Source organism: Mauremys reevesii, linkage group 2 (assembly GCF_016161935.1).
Source record: "Mauremys reevesii isolate NIE-2019 linkage group 2, ASM1616193v1, whole genome shotgun sequence".
Classification (NCBI taxonomy): domain Eukaryota; kingdom Metazoa; phylum Chordata; order Testudines; family Geoemydidae; genus Mauremys; species Mauremys reevesii.
In genome coordinates this window covers 4950944-4966575 of record NC_052624.1, presented here as the reverse complement: position 1 = coordinate 4966575, position 15632 = coordinate 4950944, and the positions used below count along the sequence as shown (strand labels likewise).

Sequence of the window (15632 nt, the reverse complement as noted above, 5' to 3'; positions counted from 1 at the left end):
CTACATCAGTATCTGAGTGTGGCCCATAGCAGATTCTTCAGAGAAAAACGCTCGAATCCCTGTAAAGGTTAATAACAGAATAGGCGTTTTTAGATGTATACAGTGCTGCTGTTGCCATGCCCAAGGCATGTGACGAGTCCAGTGAGTACAACACTGTACTATTGAATGAAACGCTAAAACGTTCCCCAGTCTGCACAGGTTGAGACTCTTCACCCATTTCCCTCTGCCTTAGAAAAAGATTACATAAATAAATAGACTTTGCATTCCTTACACTGAGTAGTGCGGGTTGGGTACATCTAAATGAAAAATTCACAAGAATATTTGGTTAAGCAGTGTTCACCAGTGCATTGTCTGTGTGGTGGCCATGAGCAAAGTTGTGCCATCTAAGATAAAATGTTTGGGATAGGCTTGCTAGCCGTAATCAGAGAATCCCCTCCACAACTTAGATGATCATGCTTGGAAGTTTCTTAGAGAGTGTTGATCGCTATCTGTATAGCGTTATGACCCAGCATGTGTGGATGTCTGATGGAGATGGGGAGCCTCTCACCCCTGAGATGTTAGTAGCATCTAAAGTAGTTGCTACCTGATGTGTCTTTAACCTATTTGAAACTAGTCCAGTTCCGCATTCCTTTGTGTCTAGACACTATAGCATTACGTCTGCCTAAGCTAGATCACAGATTCCATTATCACGGTTGGGACCCTTGGTGGTCTTTGTGGCAGAGGCTTGAGCGGTTCTCCCAAGCTCACTTTTGATACATATTTCAGGGGGAGGAGATGAGGTTTGAAGTGCCAATACCCATGAAATAGCTTTTGTGTCGATAAAGGACTTTGACGTCTAAGGCTATTTCATTAACACTATGTTCTCTTCAAGAGTGTGTCTCAATGTAATTAATCATGATAGTGAAATATCCTACTTCTCTGCCACTTCCTCCAGCTGCCAACTCACTTTTCAGCACTGACCTGCACGTCCCTTAGCAGCTGAGTTGACATTCTCATTCTCTTCAAGTCAAATCTTTCTTCTTGATCATTCAATGCAAGATGCTTTTTCCAGCTTTATTCATTATGCAGTACAGGGTATTGGGGAAGCAAATTTTATCAATTTTGAGTGTGTTTTTCAAGTAGAGGTAGCAGCCACTTCAATACATAGCTGACTTATGAAATGTACTTGTTCACTGATCTTGTACAGAACACTTTTTTAACATGTATTGATGAAACTTGAAATTCAGTGAAATGTGTTAACCGCACAAGGGGCCTGCAAAATAGTATGTCTAGCAGAGATGGTGTCAAGCATCAAACTATGGAAGAAACAACATGGGGAGGCTTTAGTCAGTGGGTCCCCTTCGGTGGTGGGTGTTAGTACACGTTTCACCATTTTAACAGTTGTTGCTTACTATGGTTTGCTGACTTCAGATGTAATGGAGACAGCACCTAAAAGGTACTATCTGCACAATAAAAACATTGTGTTGCAGACCGATTTCCAAAACTGGCCCTGGTGTGGTTAAAGCACTATTCCATCTTGCAAGGGAAGCAGGAATAAACAGTGTTGTGGGCCATAGTACAGATCAGTTGAATAATGGTCTCTTCTCCGATGTTGATCAGTGCTCTAACCATGTTGGAGGACAATGGCTGTAAATGGGATTCCCCTAGCATATAGTAGTGGTTGCTGGGTGGACAGGACCTAAATGGTTCAGTAGTATTAGCTCTACCTAACTTTCTGCTTCCTGTAAGTAGAGATAGAAGGGATAAAATCAGTGACAAAAATGAGTGTTATGGCCATAACTGAAAGAGGAGCTAATTTAATATGATGAATATTAAACCCAGAACACTTACTCGTTATTATTTGGATTACAATGAATTAGACTTGGAGTGTCTTAACTCCTGTGTTAAAGGCTGAATTCAATATGTAACAGTAGTCTGTGGGCCTGGGGTATGAATCTAGGACAAAATCTTACTCTGGATCTATAGACATCAATAGGAGGTTTGTACATTGTTATTAAAGTCCCTGTATCTCACTTGGCTCATTAATTGTGCTAATCTTTGGGACCACTTCTGTGTTTTGCTCCTCTTCTTTTCTGACTGCTTAGCTGACTGCGTCGTTCTAGAGTCAACAGCTCAATAAGATGAATAGGTCGGGGGACATGAGGGTGTCTGAAAGCTGTGAACTCCTCGTCTGCTTGCATACTCAGGCCTGGTCTGCACTTCAGAGTTAGGCTCATGTAAGCTGCCTTGCATCTATGGAAGTGTCAACCTTAAATTTGGTTTCTGGTGACGTAACGGCCCCGCTACGCCAACTTAATAACTCAACCTCCATGAGTGGCGTAGAGTCAAGGTCAATGTGGTTAGGTCGACGCGGTGTCAGTGTAGGCACTGCATTGCTTACGTCGACTGTTACTGGCTTTCAGGAGCTGTCCCATGCTGACAGCACAATCGATACAGGCACTCCTGGTGAAGACGTGCACCTCCAACACAAGGAGCAAAGTGTAGACACGTACAAGCTGTGTAATTACTGCGGCGGCTGAATGCTGACGTAAATTAGGTCAGCTTAATTTTGTAGTGTAGACACTACATCAGTTTACACTTGGCTCACGTTTGAAAAAATAACTTCACAACCACGGTGTCTAGAAACTTTAATTTTAAAATGAAAGAATCTGAATGTGTCATTAAAGCCACATAAATGGGCCGGGTATTTGACACACCTACTTGTCTAATGGAAAAGTGCACAATTAGCAAACAGCAATATTCAAAGGATCATTGCCAAAAGAAACCTGTAAGATAACTTTAACGTTGTACCAACACTTCTCTTCCGTCTCATCTGAGAATCACTGCCGCTGCAATTCAGGTTGCTCAATAGACCGTGGTGTTGTTTCAGCAGCAGCTGGCAGCTTGGTTTAGCTGCGATTAGACAAAGAAGTGCTGATTTGACTGGATCTGTCAAATCTCTGATTATTCTAAACTGGGTTTGGGGAAGTCTGTCACTGCTCCTCATGATCATCTCTGTGAACACAAGGTTTCTGGGGCAGAAGTTAAGCTGTGTGTCTGGCAGAAGCGCACCCTGCTAGGGTACAACGTGCCCATTGAGGGCTCATGCTCTTGCATTTCTGCGCCAAGGTAAAGGGTTTGTCTCGGTTGCTAAGATCAGGGGCTTGTAACACCATTCCTTAGTCCAGTCTTTCTCAAACTGTTCCAGATTGTGGGTCCCACCTTAAGCTAGGCACCTCTTCTCCCAGCCCCTGTTCCATTACAGTAACTCCTTGCTTAACGTTGTAGTCATATTCTTGAAAAATGTGACTTTAAGCGAAATGATGGTAATTGAATCCAATTTCCCTAGAAGTATTAATGCAGGGCTTCTCGAACTCGAGACCCCTCAGGGGGTCGTGAGGTTATTCCATTGGGGGTCACGAGCTGTCAAACTCCATCCCGCTTTGCCTCCAGCATTTATAATGGTGTTAAATATATTTTAAAAGTGTTTTTAATTTATAAGAGGGGGTCGCACTTAGAGGCTTGCTATGTGAAAGGGGTCACAAGTATAAAAATTTGAGAGCCACTGAATTAATGTAAGTAGGGGAGTTAGGTTCCAGGGATGTTTTTTTCTCTGCCTGCTAATACAGTATTTTGTCCACTACTTGCGGGATTCTCTGGAAGAGCAGCCCATCAGATCTAGCAGGTGATGGCTTGGAACCAGGGTTGGCTGGCCTCTCTATCAGCCCCTCTATCAGCTCCCCTCCACCCATCTCTCAGCGTCTCCCACCCCACAGCAGGCCCCGCGGATCAGTGCCTCCCCCGCGCCTCCCGAGTGCGGCAAAACAGCTGATTGCTGCGAGCAGGAGGTGCGCGGCGAGGGCGGGGGGAGAGTCTGTGTGCCGCATCCTCACTCCTCTCCCCTCCGCCCCCAGGGCCTCCTGAACATGACGAAACAGCTGTTTCACTGCGTTCAGGACGGGGGAGGTTCTGATCCATGGGCCTCGTGTGCGGGAGGTGCTGGGGGGGGTGGAGGGGAGCTAATGGGGGGCTTGTAGCCAACCCTAGTTCCAAGCCCCCACCCACAAAACGACATTATAAGTGAACATTGCACAACTTACATGAGTATGTTCCCTAATAGATCAGCAACATAACGAAATATTGGTAAGTGAGGCGTTACTGTACTTCCCTGGGGCAACTAAGTTACTTGGTTCCATGAAGAAAAATTTTAGCATGTCTTTAAGGAAACAAAGGAAAATCAACTGGAGCATGGCTTCTTGGATGTATTCCCTGTTCTGTCACTGTGCTGTTAACTTCCCTTTCCCATATATGGGGATTTATGTGTAATAGAACCAAATCTTTCCTAGTTCTCTGCATCTCCCACTGCTCTAATCTCTTCGGGTTGCTTTGTTCTTTGTTTCTGTTTTCTTCTGTAGCCTTGTCTGTTAGAAATCTTGCACCACTGTAACTATTCTAGATCAATTTTAGTTACACCGGGGCAAGTTTCCTAACGGATAAGATATGTCCTAGGTTTCCAATGTTAGTACTGTCAGTGAAGTAGATCAGTTGACTTTACACCAGAGAATCACCAGATGTGAAGAGGGGCTCTTTTTTTCTGAGTTGAGTTTCTAGAGGCTTTCTTGACCGACTCCAAGAATAAAGTACAACTACCAGGAATGTCACTATCTGGAAACTGACGGCTGTTTTGCCATTGACTACTGTGAGGCATTTATACTGCCCTGACTGTCATGTATCTGGGTGCCTCAGGTGGATTGAGAATTAGTGCTTACTTTAAACTTCTTATCTGCAAATTAGGTTCAAACTAGATATCTTGTGAGATGAGGTGTTCCAGGTTGGTCTGCAGCTACAACAGGAGCAGCTTTTCTCTTGCTTTCTCAGGGACAGAACTAGGGAGTGCAGAGGTACAGGAAAATGAACAGTGTTTGGATAATTTAAACTTCTTTAGAGGCTTTGGAAAGGTTTAGGAGTGATGCACAGTGACAGAACAGGGAACATCGCCTAGTAACTTCAGCAGCACAGCACAAACTCTGCAGTACCGAGGGTCTTCAGGGATTATAACCCATTGAGTCAGATAAGATTGAATAATTCTTTAGTTACAGCTGTGTTGTGTTTTTTAAACGGAAACCTAATGATTTGATTTTTCTGGTATGCGGGGCCCTCTGGTTCTGTACAGGAACTGGGTATAAAAACAGTTTTATTGGGTGGTCATGTGATGTTAGGAGCGGTTCCCTAGAGGAAGGAGATCTTGGTGTTCTAAATTCTTTCATTTCTCAAGCTGGTGGGCGTGTTGTAGTATTGGCATGTTCCCTTCCTTCAGACAAAGCAGTGTGGTTCTTGCTGGGGCCGTTTGTTCGGAAGAACAGTGGACAGAGAAAATGTGGTCTAATGGTAAAAGCAGGGGACTGGGAACCAATGGTGGTGCATTCTAGTCCCATAGCTCTGCTATTGATTTGCCTTGTGGATGAGTTGAGAGATTAGAAATGCTGTGCTTGGAGAGATTTTGGCCAGCTTACTTCATCTCACTGTTCCAGTCTTTCTCATCAGTAATATGGGAGTGGTCGTTCTTGCTCATCTCTCACAGGGGCATTTGAAGCTTTACTAATGGTGTTTTTGAGATCCTCAAATGAAAAGTGCTATGGAGGTGCCAAGAATTACAGTTAACTGAAGAAATTAGCTATTACGATGAGGTTAGACTCCATTCTTGCTCAGCTCTGCTTGAGAGACCCAATGGACTTTTAAGTCAAACCAAAACCAATTGACAAGGGTTTGCATTCTTACTGAGCCTTCTCGGTCGCAGATGCCTTGTTAGGATAAACGTCATCTGGACTGGTCTGCTTTCTACAGTTTGCCTTTTTCCTTTGTTCCCAGGTTCAAATATATCCGTGGGCCACATTAGCATATTGCTGGAAACCCAAGGACTGCACCCAATTTATATACAATGGAGCCAATCATAGCAGCAGTCATTGTTATTGCAGAAGTCTGTCTTGCAAAAGCTACAGGTCCCAATATCTCTCTCTTGATCTCCAAGCTGAGACAGATCAAGACTGAAGAATAGCATGCTGGGACATGTGCTCTTTATAACTATATCTCTTTCAGAAATGATGCCCCCCTCCCATCACTTTAACACTAGTTAGTTCTACCAGAGTTGATTTCTGTTGTTGCTGTTTGTCACCTGGACTGGAACAGTAGGAAGGCCTCATTCAGATTACTACTAATTGCATATGGCTGATTAGAATATTTGAAAGTGTACAGGTCTGGCAAGATATCCTACTCTTATGCTGTACTCAAATGATACACCTTCACTCGACGTGTAACCTTGCTAGAATAAAGCCTTTATCGGAAACGTCTCCAGATTAAATTGACTGCAGATAGACTTGCTGGCTCTGCTCCAGTGGTTCAGACAATCCTAATCATGCTTATCCCAAAGTCAGTTATGTCAGTGTTAGAAGGGTTTCACATCAATAAATGCACAGATCTGATTGTCTATATTTGTGGAGCATGTTAGAAAACAGACTCATAAAGATATCAGAACTGTCCTTCATCCTTCCACGGTAGATAAATGGAATTCCATGCAGTTTATTATGTGTATAATTTCAGATGAGACCTAAAAAAACCCAACCCCAACAACACAATCCTGCACCTGTGTGCTCTCTGCAGCCGCTAAAGATCATTGCAAAAATTCACAAAAATTGCAACTTTTCTTAACAATGCAGATTTGTTCCAGTGTCCTTAACAGAACTTCCCCCGGGCCCCTAATTATCTCCAGCTCGAGGCACCCTCACAATTTAAAATAACAATTCATTCAAGGATTAGCCAACCTCCACCATAACACACACCTCCCAATACATTTAAAACAAATCCCTAGAAAAACGAAGTTGATGTTAACGTTACACCCATGTTTTTCTATGAAGAAAGCTCTGTTATGTGTTGGAACTAATTAATATTTTAAGTGTGTGGGAGAATGATTTTTCATTAGTCTAGTACTCCTAGTAAAGGAGCATTGCATAATATCCTGTGTCAGAAGTAGAATAAACTGCATGGGTGATTCTGCCTGTAATGGGTTCCGCTGAGTCCCTGTAAACTGTGTCTTTCTCCAGGAAACTTCAAGACACTTGCTAATATGGATTGTAAAATATTTCTAAAAATAGTTTTATCCTTCTGTCAACTCTTCCCAGACTCCTTGCCCTTTAGTACTAAGATTTTTGCTCAGGAAATGGAAGGGTTAGAAGAGCTAATTTGAGCACGCAAGCGATGTACAGAGCGATCTCAAACAGCTCTACCAATCCTGACCAGTAGTGCCCTGTTCTGTCTATTCCTGACGCTCCTGTCAACAGCACTTTAGGCCCTGGCATTTCGTTTGTGCCTGAAGACCGACTTGAACTCTAGTCTGTAAAAGTGAAAGGTGAATGTACTAATCTGTATGAACTCACATGAGTGCCCGTGTTTTTATGACCTCTCAGCTGTTCCCATGACACAGATTAGGTCATTGCAAATGGAAGCTTCTGACTTAAAGTATGGATGAAATCTTAAAAGATCCTTGTGTCACGCTGTCTGGAGTGGCTCACGACTGAGAGCCTATCTCTGGGCAGACTGTCAAAAACAGGGCAGACACCCTGAACTGGTGGTGTGCTCTATAATTTTATTTCACCAAGCCAGTAACAAGTCTCTCTTCTGGATCACTAAAACAGTCTTATCATGGATTCACAAACAGTCCTCTGAGACTCTCCAGTCCATCTTGCCACCCAGACAAACTGGGCGTACTGATAAGTGGTCACTTACACCAAATGTTCAGGTTGCTTCCAGTCCCAAGAGACCAGTCACTTGCCCCAAATCACCTGATACTCTTGATCTTACATCAAAGACAACACCTGTAGCCAATCCTGTAATAAACTCTCTAAAGGTTTATTAACTGGGAAAAAGAAATGAGTTATTTACAGGTTAAAGCAAGCAAACATACACACGCAAGCGAGTTATCATCTAAATCCTAAGAGTGACAGAGTTGTAGTGATCTGTCAATTCAAAGTGTGTCTCAGGACGGACCCAGGATCTCTGGCTTCAGTTTGTCTCTAGCCTTGTCAGAGTTCAAACAGTCAAAAAAGATGGAAAAAATTTCCTGTGACTTAGTTTTATTTCCTTCATTCAGCTTCCAAATCCACAGGACAAGCTTCCTTGCCCATAGCATTTCCATGGTGCAACAGGGCCAGTAACCAGTTCTCTATATTGGGATGTTCCTTGATGCCGATCTGATTTTGAAACTCCTTTTGGATGAGTGTGGGGATGATGCCAGTGCCTGGGCTCACAACTTTAGAGCAAACATTTTCAAAGTTATAAAGCAAAATTGACATATTTTCTTATAGCCTGGAATACACACATTACGTGAGATGAATGCATGCAAGCATTTTGTAGTCTAAACACTGGATGCATTCTTATAAGACTGATGCCTATTTCGAGCAAAACAAACGTACAGGTGAACTGGCCAGTCTCCAGCTATGAGTTTGTTAATTCTTAGCTAATGCCTGCAGCCTGGGCAAGAGCTGGGATCTGGCCTGCCTATGTCACACCTTGTTTTAGGCAAATATCACTTAGTAACATGGAACAAAGGACAGCGGATACTGAAAATGACACATCAGTGTAGATGTTTTGAAGTAGAATGCTTCCGTTTGCCTTGTGAGAGCAATTGCCCAGTGAAATCCTGTTTTGGGGTGCTACTATGCAAAACACCAAACCTGATCTGTTCAGTGAATGTCTACAATTTATTGGTTTGTTTAAATTTACAACCAGATGCCCTGATAAAGGCTGGACATAATGGTCAATTCCCAAAATGGCCCTGTTGTGTTAACCATGCCCTACAAAGTCAAAACAGAAACTGAATGGCCTCTTTTTATCTTCAACAAAATCTGCTGACTCTTCTGGTTTCGCTAGAGGTGCTTGTCCGATAGCCTTTGATCTGCTTGTAATTTATATTTGATACAGTAGAATTAATGTTAAGAATGAATTGTAAGAATGTTATAAACCCTGGATCTTTAACATTGAAGCCTGATCAGTCCATGTTGTTTCTTCCAGGCTGATAACTATCATGCAAACCCATGTTTGTTAGGGCCAACCAAAGAGAGGAGCAGACTGCCCTTAGAGGTGGGAATGCTTGTTTGGATGAGATGTAAAGGTCGATTGAGAGACTGTTGCATGCATCTATCATCAAAAGAACTCTTGTGCAGGAAAAACTAGTATCCATTTCTTGTCATGGACAAAATTTGATATGACATGCAGACCATTACTTTTATTTTAGTCTAGTTCTCTCGCTAATAAACCTCATTTTAATGAGAGACCAGAAGAGTGAGGTACTCTTATTGGACCAACTTCTGGTAGTGAGAGAGAGACGTTTTTGAGCTACACAGAGCACCTCACTCATCTGGTCTCTCTGATATCCTGGGACCAACACTGCAGACAACTTGTTTTAATGAGACCACATGGTTTTGGGGTAAGATCACTGTGCAATTTCTGCAAAAGAATGTGTTTGATAAAAGCGTTTGTGAAGGAACCACTACCTATCCTGGAGCACTTCTATATTGGTTCTTATCCTGTGTTCATTACTGTAGTATCTGAATGTCATCTAGTAGTGCATTGAGCAGCATGACTGTCGCATGTGTTCTCTGCTCCTCCCCACAGGGGGCAGAACTGGGTCCAGTGGAGTTTATTTTTATATATATAATGCACACACCAATGTTGCTATATGTTTGTTAGAGATGGTAAGGCCTAAGGTGCTCTGAGAGAGAGCGAGAGAGAGAGAGTTTTGTGATGGCCCTTAGTTCCTGTGGGAGTACATTCCAGAGTTTCGGGCGGGCACCTGAGAAAGCCCTGTCTCTTGCACAGACAAGCTTTACCCTTACCGTAGAGAGACGTGTTGTGCTAGGGGAGTGGAATTGTTGACCAGTCTTTATCCCAAAGCTTTAGGCAATCTTCTAGACACTCTGAGCCCAGGCCATTGAGGGCCTCATTTGGTTGAGGCAGCCCCTAAGAAGTGCCACTTTGATAACGGGAGTGGATTGTCGGAGCAGGGGAAAAGCCAGCTGACCCTGGGGGGAGGCGAGAATACGAGATTAGAGTAAGTATGGTCCAGCAGCGAGGGCACAGGACTTAGACTTGGAAGACCTGGATTCTAGTCTCTGCTCTGTTACAGACTTCCTGTGTGACCTTGGATACATCCTTTGTGTTGTAGTTCCTGTCCGTAAAATGGGGATAATGGTACCTCACTGAAGATTATGAGGTGCTCAGATGCTGTGGTAGTGGGGAGCCACATAAGTACCCTAGATAGATAAGGTTCCATCATTTGGAGATGTCGCCAATACCAGAACTGCTTGATCTCTTGGTGTCTGATGTCCTGGTACGATGGGTGCTGCTGTTACAATGTGTTTCAAATAAAAATTATTCCTTCCCACGCTGATCTGGAGTCCTGGGCTACCAACAGCTGTTTAAATGACTGTTGCTAGCATATGTTCAAATGCAGTGTAGGAAGGGCACAGAAGAATGCAGAACCTGCTGAACAAGCCTGGCATCTCTGACATCTGGTCTGGAATCTAGACTAGCTGAACAACAGCCAGGTTACCTCTGGCAGCCAACCCTGCTGCTGTTTCTTTCTAAATCTTTCACCAGCAAAACTACTGCTCAGGTCAGAGGTTTTGTTCTAAAGTCTCACAAGGTGTGACTGGGCACTGAAGAGGCAGTGCGTTCTGATTTAATTACAGTGCTTGTACAGGTTGTTGCGTTAAAACCCTAGACTGAACTGTGGTTCCCATTTGACTGGTGGAAACCTAGTCTAGTTGCAGTCTTCTGCTCTCAGTGTGACCTAACATTTAGAAACTGGTTTAGCTGTGCAGGCAGGGGAGGGATAGGTACAGTGGTTTGAGCATTGGCCTGCTGAATCCAGGCTGTCTTCTCAGTCTGTAATGGGATCCCACAGGTAATCTGACCAGGGATGCTGTTATAAAGTGGTGGCCTGTACATGGATTATTGGCGTCAATAAAACAAATGGGGTCCACGTATGTGGCTGGATGGAAATACATGTTACTGGGGCAGGGGATCATTTGCATAACAGGGCATCCTGTGACATGGGATGGATCATATGTTCGTTACTGCTTCAGCACAAAGGGGCTGAGTTAAGAGGATAGAGGTGGCAATAACCACTTTACTGTGGCTACATGTACTAAATGTGCAGTAGTTCAAAGAACACTGTCTCCTGCTGTCGCACCACAGGGACCGCTGGCTTTGGAGAGTCAGAGCCATCATGTTGGGTGATGTTTTTAGAGAGATCATGTTTTACCAAAACCCCATGGAGCTGATACTTTTCTTGCTTTCCACCACTTCTGACTCTTGATCTACTTTTAATACATTTTACACCTTCAAACTATTGTAGAAACACTTACCTTCAATGGTCCTGGGAGGTGAGTGATGATCAACTCAGTCATATAGGTGAGGGAAACTGAGGCACGGTGTGTGCAGTGATTTGGCCAAAGTCAGCTGTGGACGGGTTGAGAATAGAGCCTAGCACAGGGGTAGGCAACCTATGGCACGCGTGCCGAAGGCGGCACACGAGCTGATTTTCAGTGGCACTCTCACTGCCCAGGTCCTGGCCACTGGTCCGGGGAACTCTGCATTTTAATTTAATTTAAATGAAGCTTCTTAAATATTTTAAAAACCATATTTACTTTACATACAACAAATAGTTTAGTTATATATCATAGCCTTATAGAAAGACCTTCTAAAAACGTAAGACTGGCATGCCAAACCTTAAATTAGAGTGAATAAATGAAGACTTGGCACACCACTTCTGAAAGGTTGCCAACCCCGGCCTAGCTGACCCGACATCCCAGTCGTGCATTCAGACCGCTAGATAACGGTATCTCACCTGAAAGCTGGCTCAGTGGCTGTCTCATTTCCACTCTGACTGCTCTTCGTTGTGAGCTGCGTAATTCCACGGTCTGATGCTTGTGGCGGGATTTGTTCACCCACATGGAAGTGATTATGCAAAAGCAAAATCTCTTCCAACATTTAGACACAGAGCTCGGTAATTCACCGTGATGGAAAAGGAAATGCAATAAAAGAACATTTGCATAGTAGAAGCCTGTTATGCTCATTAGCTTCCTGAGGTGCAGAGGCTCTTTAACTGAAAATTTCCTTCCTCTTTGTGGGTTTGGCTCACCAAGCACGCTCTATGTTGTGTACTTGTGTGTGTTCAATGGGTTCTCTCAGGTAGGCTCAGTGCAAGATTTGGGTTCACTTTTAAGCAAAAGTGGCTTCATAAAACCCTTAGTAGGAACCCTTCTACTCTCCTTAGCATCCATGGAAACAAATCTTTGGGGTTTAAATAAGCCTGAGAAACTAGCCTGCAACTCGGGAGATTCACATTCAGTTCCCTGCCCTGCCACAGACTTCTTGTCTGACCTTGGGCGAGTCACTTATCACCCTGTGCCCCATTGCAGGACATCTGTGGTGAAGTTTGTGAGGCACGTGGGTACTGTAGAAGTATGTGGAAATCTGTGTTGTGGCTGCAACCCAAACATGGCAGAACTGTGCGAGCTGCCGTCTTACTACGTCCTCTTGCTTTAATACCTCCAAAACCAGTCCTTTCCTCGCTGTCTCCACGTTTGCTTTGATTATTGTAACCTTTCCTCGCTGCCTCTCAACTCTCCCCCTGCCCAATCTGTTCAAAGTGCAGTTGCTAAATAAGCTTCCTCTTCCCTTTTCAACCAAGTCACGCCAACCCACGTGCCTACTCAAGTCCCTTCATCGGCTTTCTGTCTTCTCCCAAGTCTGATTCAAGTTCACTGTTCTTGCTTGGCATAATCTTACCCCCTCCCCAGCCTGTCTGGTCTCATTTCCTACTTCCCCCTTCCAAAACTCTTCCCAGTCCTCCCTCTGGCCTCTTCCCCACTCTGCTTCCTGTATGTTCTCAGGCTGCCCTTACCCCTGGACCACTCTCCTTGCTCTCCTCTGTCAGCCACTTCTAATTCCCTTCTTCCTCAAGCAGCCTTTCCTCTTTCTCCTCCACACTCGGTCTCCTTTGAACTCCTGTCTAGTGACTGGTGTTGTTTTGGTCAGCCTAAGCTCTGAAGGGCAGGTGTAGCAATGTGAGACTCACCCCTGCGGCGCCTCCTGCTGGTCGTCTCAGGGAATTAGCTCATCCAGCCTCCGGAGCGCCCTCTGCAGGCCGGTGTCCTGCTGCCGCTTGGCCCCATGTCCCGGACGCGGTGCCCTGTTATCTGGGGTGCTGCCCCCTGGCAGTGCACCCCTCAGTCTCAGGGTCTCCCCTCCCCAGTCATAGGCTACTGCCAGTCACCAACTAGCCCCCTTTCCCTGGGGCAGACTTCAATATAAGCCACTCATCACAGGCAAGGGGGGTTTGGACCTGCTGCCTTTCCCTGCAACCCAGTACCTCTATGGGGCCTTGGACAAGGCCCTGCAGCCTGGGGAGTTGCCGGCCTGCGGCTCCCCAGCCCCTCTGGCCATTCCCCAGCCCTGCCTCACTCTAGGCACCCTGAGCTTCCCAGCAGCCAGGCCCCTCTCCCTCTCTGAACGCAGAGAGAGACTGTTTGTGCTTCTGGCCCACTGCCCTCTTATAAGGGCCAGCTGGGCCCTGATTGCACTGGCTACAGCTGTGGCTGCTTCCCAGATCAGCCCAGCTTTTCTCTGCCACAGCCCTCTCCCAGGCTGCTTTCAACCCTTCCAGGCAGGGGCAGGGTGACCACCCCGCTACAGCAGGAAATGTGTATAAATAATAATACAGTAGAACTAGAAAGTGACGTATGGCATGCATTTGACTTAACACGATTTATAGGCGGAAAAATAATAGGGAAATACCTTTACACTATAGAGTTGGCCTTCCTAATTGTTATTTGTGATGTTACGGTCTAGAGCAGGGGTGGGCAAACTACAGCCTGGGAGCCGCATCCGGCCCTTCAGTTGTTTTAATCTAGCACTCAAGCTCCTGCCAGGGAGCAGGGTCCGGGGTTTGCCCCACTCTACGCGTGCCGTGGCTCTGTGTGGCTCCCGGAAGCAGCAGCATGTTCCCGCCTCCGGCTCCTTTGCATAGGGGCAGCCAGGGAGCTCTGCATGCTGCCTCTGCCCCAACCGCTGGCCCGCAGCTCCCATTGGCCAGCAACAACAGCCAGTGGGAGCCGCAGGGGTGCAGTGGATGGGGCAGCACACAGAGCCACCTGGTCATGCCTCCACATAGGAGCCAGAGGGGGGACATGCCGCTGCTTCCAGGAGGTGCTTGAGGTAAGTGCCGCCTGGAGCCTGCACCCCGACCCCCTTCCATGCCCCACCCCTCTGCCCCAGCTCTGATCCCCCTCCCGCAGCTTGAACTCCTCATTTCTGGCCCCACCCCAGAGCCCACACCCCCAGCCGGAGCCCTCACCCTCTCCCGCACCCCAGGCCCCAATGTCATGAGCATTCAATTTCCATACCCAGGTGTGGCCCTCAGGCCAAAAAGGTTGCCCACCCCTGGTCAAGAGGCCTGCTTGATTATTTGCAGTTTAAATAAGGTTATATCAGTAGGTGAGAGGTGGAAAATGTTGTTTGTGTGGAAATGTTTCTCCTTTGTAACAAACCTAATTCACATCTCTCTAATTGATTGTTGATGACAAAAGTCTAAAGTGAAACTTTTATTGTACAAATTGAGATGCGGTAAGCAACTTAGTGGCAAAAATAAGCTTTTAAAATCTCTAGCCCTCTGTTAATGACCTAGGTAAGGGTATTTGTTTTTTAAAGAGAAATAAGCATAGATTACAGATAATTATGTATATTGTGTGACTCTTCCCAGTTTGTTTGACTGCATTTATAATGCGCTCATCACATGAGTGCTAAGTTTGATGGCTCTTCTTTGGAGCCAGTCATCCAACGGTCTGCGAAGCGAGGTTGTGTTGACATGGCGTAACCACACAACCGTTTTGCTAATGCACATGCCAGAGCGTAAAGTGTGGTTAAGAGCTGTACAGAGAACATAAATATGAGCAGATATATTAGGGGTGGGGAAGTGAGTTTATGTGGGAATGAAGGTAAATGAACAGATGAGGCATTAGGGTATAATGACCAGGATGAAGGAAAAGGCAGAGGCTGAAGTCACAGAATGTAAACCCTAAAATAAAGATGTGGATTTCAGTTGACGAGCAGCTAGGAATGGGTGGCTGAGGGAAGAGAAAACTAATGACTTGATTAGCCCAGCTTTGAATTCTGTGGAATGACTGGAATCCATGATTCATGTCAGATCTAACTGACTTGACTGTTTCCCTGGCGTAGGTGCCCTGACAGCAGATGGGTGATATGAACAATTATGATTATAACAGTTTCCCCAGACAGCTTGGTATTTCCTGTACTGAAGAAGGTCGGGGAGACAGATCTGGGACTAGAGAAGTCGCATACTATTGAACCAATGAATTATTTTAGGTAAACTGATTCTACCAACCTTGGTTGTTGATCATTAACAATCCAGAGATGACCCCGCTGTTAATCTACAACAGGGTCCAGCAGATGCCAAACAGGCAGTCACACTGGCTGATAAAGGAGACTGAAAATGTTCCAAACATTAGACTGGGTTAGGAGGAAGATGTGCTTTGGTGTCTACGGTTAGAAACTTATTTCCACATGTAGGCATCTAT

At 45.2% G+C, this 15632-nt stretch overlaps 1 protein-coding gene across 2 annotated transcripts in view; it reads left to right on the top strand.

Moving 5' to 3' along the window:
* KLHL18 (kelch like family member 18) overlaps positions 1 to 15632 on the top strand; it is a 37027-nt gene that overhangs the window by 1667 nt on the left and 19728 nt on the right. The window lies entirely within an intron of this gene.